We start from the raw sequence: 10808 nt of genomic DNA on the forward strand, positions 1-10808 counted from the left end.
GTTTTCTTCTCTGAACTATGAGCAACTAATCCTTCATTGTTAAGGTTAGGAGCTCTGTCTATTTCTATGGATTGATTTAATTGCTTTTTCTATTTTAATTTATGTATAGATTTATAATTTAAGAATTGTTTTCGCTATTTATTTTATGAATTTGGGTGGAACGGAAGTATGACCCTCTTTCTATTTGAGTTCTTGTAAAACTTGGAAAAGCTCTTTACTTGAACAACAGCTTGAAAACAATTTCTCCTAAATTTTAATTATCTGAATTTAACAGGATACGTGACATATAATCCTTCTTGGATAATTAGAGTGTTTGTGGCATATAAACTAGAAATTGATTATCAACCTCTAATTGGAATTAATTGACCAAAGAATTGGCAGTTAATGAATTTTAGAGGAGACTAGGAAGGTCTAAGGAATTAGGGTCTAGTCACATACAGTTTGCCATAAATTAAATCCTGCATAATTAAATTAGTTAGTAAGAAAAGTTAATCCGGAAGATTAGATAACTCTGAAACCTTAACTATTTTCTCCATATTTTCTTCCCAATTTATTTACTTTACTATTTTAATTTCTGCACGATTGAATATTCAAATACTCTTTTCTGTTTGTCTAACTAATCCTATCAAACACTATTGTTGCTTAATCCATCAATCCTCGTGGGATCGACCCTTACTCACATAAGGTATTACTTGGTACGACCCGGTGCACTTTCCGGTTAGTAAGTGTGGTTATAAATACCGCACCAAGTTTTTGGCGCCGTTGCCGAGATTGATTGTGATTGACAACTACTCGTTGTTTGATTGCTTAGATTAGATAATTTTTCTTTTAACTGGTTTTATTTTATTATTATTAATTTTTAATTTTATTTTTCATTTTTGTTTATTTTGATTACGGTAAATTTTTTTTATTTCCTTCGATCTTTCGTTCCTTAAGTCGTGCCTCCTCCCCTGTTTTCTTTTTACTTCCTTTTTGCTTTCGATTTTATTTTACTTTTTTATTTTTTTCTTTTCCTTCTTTCGTCCGTTTTTAATTTTTTTAATTATTTTCATTTTTATTTTATTTTTATTTTCAATTTCTTTTATTTTCAATTTTGGTTTCCTTTCATTAATTTTTTTATTATATTAGTTTGTTTTATTTTTGTCTTTATAAAAAAAATAGCACTAATATTTTTCTTTAATTTCTGAAATTAAGTTTGGTGTCCTCTATTTATTTTTATTCTTATTTTAATTTTTCTGTTTATTTTATTTTTAAAAATTTTTGAATTTTTATTTATTTATTTAGTATTTTTATTTTATTATTTTATACAGGTTACCTCACAGGGACTTCTCTACACTCTGACGTAGAGAGTCCCATATTTTCCTGTCTTCTGGTTGTTTATGAACAGGAACAGAGACAAAGAATATCTCTTAGACTTTAATCCTGAACCTGAAAGAACTTTCAGGCGACGTTTACAACAAGTAAGACTTTGCAAGGCTGCAAAATCCACTATGGCAAATAATAATGCTAATGCCAATGTGGTAAATCCGAATGGGGATGATCAACAGAGGAGAGTGTTTGGCTCTTATTCTGCCCCTACTGCGGATCTTTATGAAAAAAGTATTGTGGTGCCTCCTATAAATGCAAACAACTTTGAGTTGAAGCCACAATTGCTCACCTTGGTGCAACAAAATTGCCAGTATCATGGACTTCCTCATGAAGATCCAAATCAGTTCATATCTGATTTTCTGCAGATATGTGATACTGTGAAGACAAATGGAGTGAATCCAGAGGTGTACAGACTCATGCTTTTCCCATTTGCTCTGAGGGATAAAGCAAAGCTATGGCTAGATTCCCAACCAAAGGAGAGTCTGAATACTTGGGAAAAGGTCGTTACTGAATTTCTCACTAAATTTTTCCCACCAAAGAAGCTAACTAATCTTAGGTTGGAGGTTCAGACTTTCAGACTAAAGGAGGGTGAAACTCTTTATAAAGCTTGGGAGAGATACAAGCTACTGACTAGGCAATGCCCTCCAGACATGTTCTCCAAATGGACCTAACTGGATATCTTTTATGAAGGCTTGGGTGAGATGTCCAAGATGAGCTTAGATATTTCTGGAGGCGATTCACTGCACAAGAAGAAGACACCAGAGGAGACTATTGAGCTGATTGAATTAGTTGCAAGAAACCAATATCTCTACTCATCTAACAGGAATCCTGTGAACTCTGAGACCTCTCAAAAGAGAGGTGTGTTGGAAGTAGAAGCTGTTAATGCTCTTCTTGCTCAGAACAAGCTTATGTCTCAACAGATAAATCTACTTACTCAACAGATGGGTGGCATGCAAGTCTCAGCTATCAACACTCAAAATCCACCCCAAGATACCTCCTATGACATGACAGGTAACTTTATGCAAAATGATAATTATGATTATGCTCAACCCTCTTCTGAACAGGTGAATTACATGGGGAGTGGTCCTAGAAATCCCAATAATGATCCATATTCTAAGACATACAATCAGGGATAGAGGAATCACCCAAATTTTGGGTAGAGAGATTAACCTCAGAGACCTCAGAACTTCAACAATAGTTCTCAGGGTGGTTTTCAACAGAACAACCATAATAACCGCCAATTTCAGTCTCAGCAACAACAACCACCTCAGTAGACAAATTCTAAATCCCAAGAAGATTCTAAATGGAAGATGATGATGAGTTTCATACAAGAAACCAGAGCCTCCATTAGAAACTTGGAGGTGCAAATGGGTCAAATGAGCAAGCAATTACCTGAAAGGTCTTCAAATACATTCCCTGGTGATACAGTGGTGAACCCAAGAGAAGATTGCAAGGCTATTCAATTGAGAAGTGGTAAGGTGGCTGGTTCTAAGACCAAGGTCAATGAAGATCTAGTTGAAAAGGAAGCTCCAGAGGAGAAGAAGGAAGAAGTGGAGCACGCCCCTCCTAAGCGGGCAGACAACCAGTTTCCTGACTCTCTTGACACTTATCCCACCTTACCAAAGGCCCCTGAATACAAGCCAAAAATGCCATATCCTCAGAGGCTTCAGAAGGCGTCCAAAGAAAAGCAAGTCTCTAAATTTTTAGATGTCTTCAAGAAGCTACAGATTAACATTTCTTTTGCAGAGACTCTGGAGCAAATGCCTCTCTATGCTAAATTTATGAAAGAGTTGTTGACCCACAAGAGGAATTGGAAGGAGCAAGAAACCGTGGTGTTAACCAAGGAATACAGTGCTATTATTCAACACACCCTTCCTGAGAAGATGCCAGACCCAGGGAGCTTTATCATTCCTTGCACCATTGGAGAAGTCGGCATTCAGAGAGCTTTATGTGATCTTGGAGCTATCATCAACCTCATGCCACTTTCAGTGATGAAAAAGCTTCAAATTGAGGAGGTAAAACCCACTCGTATTTCTCTTTAACTTGCTGATCTTTCTATTAAATTACCTGTGGGTGTGGTTGAAGATTTACTTGTTAAAGTAGGACCATTTATTTTCCTTGTTGATTTTGTTATATTAGACATGGAAGAGGAGGTAAAACCCTCTATTATACTTGGTAGACCCTTTTTAGCTACAGGTAGAGCTCTGATTGATGTGCAAAAGGGTGAATTAACCCTGAGGGTCAATGAAGAACAGGTGGTCCTAAATATTTTTGAAACCCTCAAGCACCCCAATGATTCTGAGGGGTGTATGAAAATAGATGTTATTGAACCACTTGTTCAAGAAGTACTGAAAACTGAGGTACTTAATGATGTTCTGGATCCTATTTCTGAGTGTGAATTAGTTAAAGTTGACGATTCACCACCCCAAAAGGAGCTGATGAACATGCCAATCAAGGAGGAGAAAGCCCCCAAGCTTGAGATCAAACCCTTACCCCCTTCTCTGAAATATGTGTTCTTGGTTGGAAATGATTCATATCCAGTAATTATTAGCTCTTCCCTGAAGCCTGAAGAGGAAGAGGCGCTTGTTTCAGTGCTCAAGAGCCATAAAACAGCTCTTGGGTGGACCATTAGTGACTTGAAAGGGATTAGTCTAACCAAGTGTATGCACAAGATCCTCTTTGAAGATGATGCAAAACCAGTTGTGCAACCACAAAGGAGACTCAATCCAACTATGAAAGAGGTGGCCAAAAAGAGGTAATGAAATTATGGGAAGCAGGTATTATTTACCCTATTTCTGACAGTCCTTGGGTAAGTCCTGTGCAGGTAGTTCCCAAGAAAGGAGGGATGACAGTGATCAAGAATGAAAAGAATGAGCTTATTCCTACAAGAACAGTCACAGGATGGAGAATGTGCATAGACTACAGGAGGCTCAACACTGCTACAAGGAAGGATCATTTCCCCCTGTCTTTCATTGATCAGATGCTTGAGAGGTTAGCTGGTCATGCTTTTTATTGTTTTCTAGATGGATATTCTGGATATAATCAAATTGCAGTGGACCCTCAAGATCAAGAGAAGACAGCATTCACATGCCCCTTTGGAGTATTTGCCTACAGGAGAATGCCATTTGGACTTTGCAATACTCCAGCAACTTTTCAGAGGTGTATGCTTTTAATTTTTTCTGATATGGTTGAAAAGTTTATTGAGATATTTATGGATGACTTTTCTGTTTTTGGTAATTCTTTTGAATCCTGTCTTAAACATTTATCTCTTGTCTTGAAACGGTGTCAAGAATTGAACCTTGTTTTAAATTGGAAAAAATGCCATTTTATGGTTATGGAAGGCATTGTTCTTGGACACCGGATTTCAAGTAAGGGGATTGAGGTTGATAGAGCAAAGGTGGAGGTAATTGAAAAATTACCACCACCAACCAATGTTAAGGCAATCAAGAGTTTCTTGGGTCATGCAGGATTTCATAGAAGATTTATAAAGGATTTTTCTAAAATTGCTAAACCATTGAGCAACATGTTGGTTGTTGATGTTCCTTTTGTCTTTGATTCTGATTGTCTGCATGCTTTTGAAACTCTGAAAGCAAACCTTACCTCTGCTCCCATTATAGCTCCCCCTGACTGGGATTTACCATTTGAATTAATGTGTGATGCTAGTGATTTTGCTATAGGAGCTGTTTTAGAACAGAGGCATGGTAAGCTTGTACATGTCATTTATTATGCCAGTCATGTGTTAAATGATGCTCAAAAGAATTACACAACTACAGAAAAGGAATTATTAGCTGTTGTGTATGCTGTTGATAAGTTTAGGTCTTATTTACTTGGTTCTAAGGTTATTGTTTATACTGACCATGCTGCTTTGAAGTACCTTCTAACCAAGCAGGATTCTAAACCAAGATTAATCAGATGGGTGTTGCTCATTCAAGAGTTTGATATTGAGATAAAAGACAGGAAAGGGTCAGAAAATCAAGTAGCTGACCATCTCTCCAGAATTGAGCCTGAAGCAGGAGTGCAACCACCCACAGCTATAATTGAGACATTTCCGGATGAGCAATTGTTCCTCATTCAGCAGGCTCCATGGTTTGCAGACATTGTAAATTATAAGGCCATGAATTTTATCCCAAGGGAGTACAGTAGGCAACAAGTGAAGAAGCTATTGACTGATGCAAAGTACTACATTTGGGAGGAACCATACCTTTTTAAAAGGTGTTCAGATGGAATTATCCGGAGGTGTGTCCCAGATGAAGAAAAACAGTAGATTCTTTGGCACTGTCATGGTTCTGAGTATGGAGGCCACTTTGGTGGTGAAAGGACAGCTACAAAGGTCCTTCAGAGCGGGTTTTACTGGCCGACTCTCTTCAGAGACTCAATAGCATTTGTAAAGCACTGTGACAGATGTGAAAAAGCCACGAATCTCCCTGCCAACCATGAAATGCCACAGCAAGTGATTCTTGAGGTTGAGTTGTTTGATGTGTGGGGTATTGATTTCATGGGACCTTTCCCACCCTCACATTCAAACAACAATATTCTAGTGGCAGTCAACTATGTGTCCAAGTGGGTAGAAGCTGTGGCTTTGCCCACCAATGATGCCAAGGTGGTAATGAGCTTTCTTCAGAGATATATCTTCAGCCGGTTTGGTGTCCCAAGGACACTCATTAGTGATGGAGGAAGTCACTTATGTAACAGACAGCTGGACTCTCTTCTGCATAGATATCGAGTCCGTCATAAAGTGGCAACCCCCTATCACCCTCAGACAAGTGGACAGGTTGAAGTTTCCAACAGCGAACTTAAGAGAATTTTAGAGAAGACCGTCAGTATTTCAAGAAAGGACTAGTCTAGGAAGCTTGATAATGCTCTCTGGGCATACCGGACAGCGTACAAGACTCCTATTGGCATGTCCCCTTATCAGTTGGTCTATGGCAAAGCCTGTCACTTGCCAGTCGAACTGGAGCATAAAGTTTACTGGGCAATCAGGTACCTGAACCTTAATTCAGAAGCTGCAGGAATTAAGCGAATGCTTCAGTTGAATGAGCTTGATGAATTCAGATACTCAACCTATGAGAATGCCAAGCTCTATAAGGAGAGAACTAAGCTATTGCATGACAAGAAGATAGCCATCAGAGTCTTTGAGCCAGGACAGAGAGTGCTTCTATACAATTCAAGGCTCAAACTCTTTCCCGGGAAGCTAAAATCCCGGTGGTCAGGATCATTTGTGGTTACCAGAGCTTCATCGTACGGTCATGTGGAAATACAGGAAGAGAATTCTGACAGAAAATTTACAGTGAATGGCCAGAGGCTGAAGCACTACCTTGGAGGCGAGATCGATCGACAGAGGTCCACTCATCTGCTGAACTAGCAGAACTGACCGTCAAGCTAGTGACGTTAAAGAAGCGCTTGTCAGGAGGTAACCCGATAATTTCGTATCCTTAGTTATTTTTCGTAGTAGTAGTTTTCTTACTTGTTTGGTTTTTATTAAGTTATTATTAATTTTCTGATCATGCAACTATTTTATCACAGGAACCGCACACCTCAAGCTATTTGAAAAAAATAGGGGGGGGGGGGCACATGATGTGCAAGCGTCATTGACGCGAATGCGTCAATCATGTGTGCGTAAAAAATAAAAATTGACAGAGAGTTACGTGGGAGTGGCGCTGGACTCATGCCTTTTGCACAAACGATCCCACGCGAACGCGTACCCCACGCGTTCGCGTCGTTTGTGATTTTCGCCATTCACGCGGGCGCGTCACTGACGCGAACGTGTGACCTGCAAATTCGATGTAAAAGAGCATTTAGGCAGAGAGTTATGCCGACTTGGGGCAAGAAGTGTGCTAAAAGCACAAATTTGGTCACGTGGACGCTACTGACGCATTCGCATCAGTTGCACATACGGCCATTCACGCGAGCGCGTGCATGACGCGCATGCGTCGTATAAAAATTTGGTTCCCAAGCTATGCGAACAGAAAGTCGCGCGGACGCGCTGCTGGCTTCGCACAAATCGCACAAAACCCAGAGCACGCGGACGCGTGCCTGACGCTTACGCGTCATTATGAAAAACTCGTGACCCACGCGTACGCGTGCCGTACGCGAACGCATCGCCTTTGCTGCCCAGTTTTAATTTTCTTTCTCCCTCTCCCAATCTTAATTCTCTCTTGTTCTTTTATCCTTTTATTCTTATTTCATTCTAATATTTGTTTCTTTTTATTTTCAGTTCTTCTTTGCTTGAGGACAAGCAAACCTTTAAGTTTGGTGTTGACGCTTCGCTTATAGGTTTTCTGTTTATTCCTGTGGCACCAAAAGGGAGGCGAATCATCTTCACTGAGGAGCACAACCTGAAGAATAAACGATCACTAGGATAACTAAGGTGGTTGAGTTCCTTTCATTTTTTATTCCTCCCCTCTTTGTCTATGTTATGTTCTGGTTTTCTGCTATTTTTGCTTTGTTGCATAATCCTTTATTAGTTAGAATTCTAGGTCTAGTTTAGTTTTCTCTTTATTTCTTTAGAAAAGACGTCTCATGTATTACTCACTGAGCTTAAATTCAAATAAAAAATACAGGAGTGATATATTTCATGAGAAAGTGGGTCTATATTGAAGAATAGTCTTATTTACTTAAATGTGGTGGTATTTCCTGTGATTCTGAATGCATGACATGAACAGTGCATATTTTTAATAGTGAAGTTTATGAATGTTAAAATTGTTGGCTCTTGAAAGAATGATGAAAAAGAGAAATGTTATTGATAATCTGAAAAATCATAAAATTGATTCTTGAAGCAAGAAAAAGCAGTGAAAAACACAAAGCTTGCGAAAAAAAATAAATAAAATAAAATGAAATAAAGAAAAAAAAAGCAAGCAGAAAAAGCCAATAACCCTTTAAACTAAAAGGCAAAGGGTAAAAAGGATCCAAGGCTGAGCATTAATGGATAGGAGGGCCAAAAGGAATAAAATCCTGGCCTAAGCGGCTAAATCAAGCTGTCCCTAACCATGTGCTTGTGGCGTGAAGGTGTCAAGTGAAAAGCTTGAGACTGGGCGGTTAAAGTCGTGATCCAAAGCAAAAAGAGTGTGCTTAATAACTCTGGGCACCTCTAACTGGGGACTCTAACAAAGCTGAGTCACAATCTGAAAAGGTTCACCCAGTTATGTGTCTGTGGCATTTATGTATCTGGTGGTAATACTGGAAAATAAATTGCTTAGGGTCACAGCCAAGACTCATAAAGTAGCTGTGTTCAAGAATCAACATACTGAACTAGGAGAATCAATAACACTATCTGAATTCTGAATTCCTATGGATGCCAATCATTCTGAACTTCAAAGGATAAAGTGAGATGCCAAAACTGTTCATGATTGCAGTTGTAAACCCACTATAAGAGAAGACATGGGCTTAATCGAACTCTCATTCTCATGCAAATTCACATCCTAAGCTTATATTAGTTTTGGTTGCTTGAGGACAAGCAACAGTTTAAGTTTGGTGTTGTGATGCGTGAGCATCTTTCCTATCTTTTTCTAGTGAATTTGCATCTAATTTGTTGAGTTTAATTAAGAATTAATTATATTTTAGCCACTATGGATGCTATTTTGAGTTTTGTGCAATTTTATTTAATTTAGGTAGCATTCGGATGGATTTGATGAAGTTTCTGCAGAGAAAGAGAAGAAGCCAAGGAGATGACCAATGAATGCCGACGAGGACGCATGGCTCACGCGACCGCACGGAATGGAGGAAACCGCAATGACGCGATCGCGTGCCTGACGCGAATGCGTGGACTGGAATCTGCACAAATGACGTGAACGCGTGGACGACGCGGGCGTGTCAAATGAGCGATCTGCAGAATTGACAGAAAACGCTAGGGGCAATTTCTGGGCTGTTTTAACTCAGTTTTTAGCCCAGAAAACACAGATTAGAAGCTGCAAAATGGACAAATCAAGTGGTCCCCTCCCATCAGTTGAAGACTTGTTAATTAATTCGAATTTAAATTCAAATCTTAAATTAGGAAAAGATATTATTTTAAGTTTAATTTTAAATATTAGATTTTAAATTTATTAGGATTAGCTATAAAAAGGGATCGGATGCCATCAGATTGGAACTCAGTACATTTTACCAGAATCCTAGTTTTCTTCTCTGAACTATGAGCAACCAATCCTTCATTGTTAAGGTTAGGAGCTCTGTCTATTTCTATGGATTGATTTAATTGCTTTTTCTATTTTAATTTATGTATGGATTTATAATTTAAGAATTGTTTTCGCTCTTTATTTTATGAATTTGGGTGGAACGGAAGTATGACCCTCTTTCTATTTGAGTTCTTGTAAAACTTGGAAAAGCTCTTTGCTTGAACAACAGCTTGAAAACAATTTCTCCTAAGTTTTAATTATCTGAATTTAACAGGATATGTGACATATAATCCTTTTACTTCTTGGATAATTAGAGTTTTTGTGGCATATAAACTAGAAATTGATTATCACCCTCTAATTGGAATTAATTGACCAAGGAATTGGCAGTTAATGAATTTTAGAGGAGACTAGGAAGGTCTAAGGAATTAGGATTTAGTCACATACAGTTTACCATAAATTAAATCCTGCATAATTAAATTAGTTAGTAAGAAAAGTTAATCTAGAAAATTAGATAACTCTAAAACCTTAACTATTTTCTCCATATTTTCTTCCCAATTTATTTACTTAACTATTTTAATTTCTGCACGATTGAATATTCAAATACTCTTTTCTGTTTGTCTAACTAATCCTATCAAACACTATTGTTGCTTAATCCATCAATCCTCGTGGGATCGACCCTTACTCATGTAAGGTATTACTTGGTACGACCCGGTGCACTTGCCGGTTAGTAAGTGTGGTTGTAAATACCGCACCAGAAAGTCCAGTCATAGAACCTCCTTCCAAGACGTTTGAATTTGATGTTGAAGAGGGTGTACAACCTCCAAGGCATATCATGGATAAAGACTTTAAAGAGGTTGATCAAGAGATGGAGATTAAAGAAGAAGACGCACAACCTCCCATGCCCTTGGTGAGTAATGAAGAAGAGATTGAATTGAAAGAAAGCTACCAAGAGGAAGAGGTTGAAATTGAAAAAGCTTACAAGGAGGTGGAAGAATTCAAAGAAGAGCACAAGGGAGTGGAACTTGCAAGATCATTAGAAACACCTCTCCCAAAGCCATTACCATCCAATACAACATTCAAGTGGGTAAAACACTTATCCTTAACCTTTACCTTCCTACTTGAATATGGGTTACTTGAGACAGATGGTCAGCTTAGAGCTCTTTGTGGCCTTAAGAGTAAGAGGGAGATGGTTAGTGGTTGGCAACACAATCCTAGGTTTGTTGTGGTTGGGAGCTCAAAGTTTAAATGCAAGGGTTGGTGTAAAGCTCAACTGAATGGGTCTAGGAAGCTGTTTGGATGCCTTAGTGAGAATTCGAATTGCTTACCACCCAG

Source organism: Arachis ipaensis, chromosome B9, assembly GCF_059453495.1.
Source record: "Arachis ipaensis isolate K30076 ecotype BB chromosome B9, ASM5945349v1, whole genome shotgun sequence".
Lineage (NCBI taxonomy): Eukaryota > Viridiplantae > Streptophyta > Magnoliopsida > Fabales > Fabaceae > Arachis > Arachis ipaensis.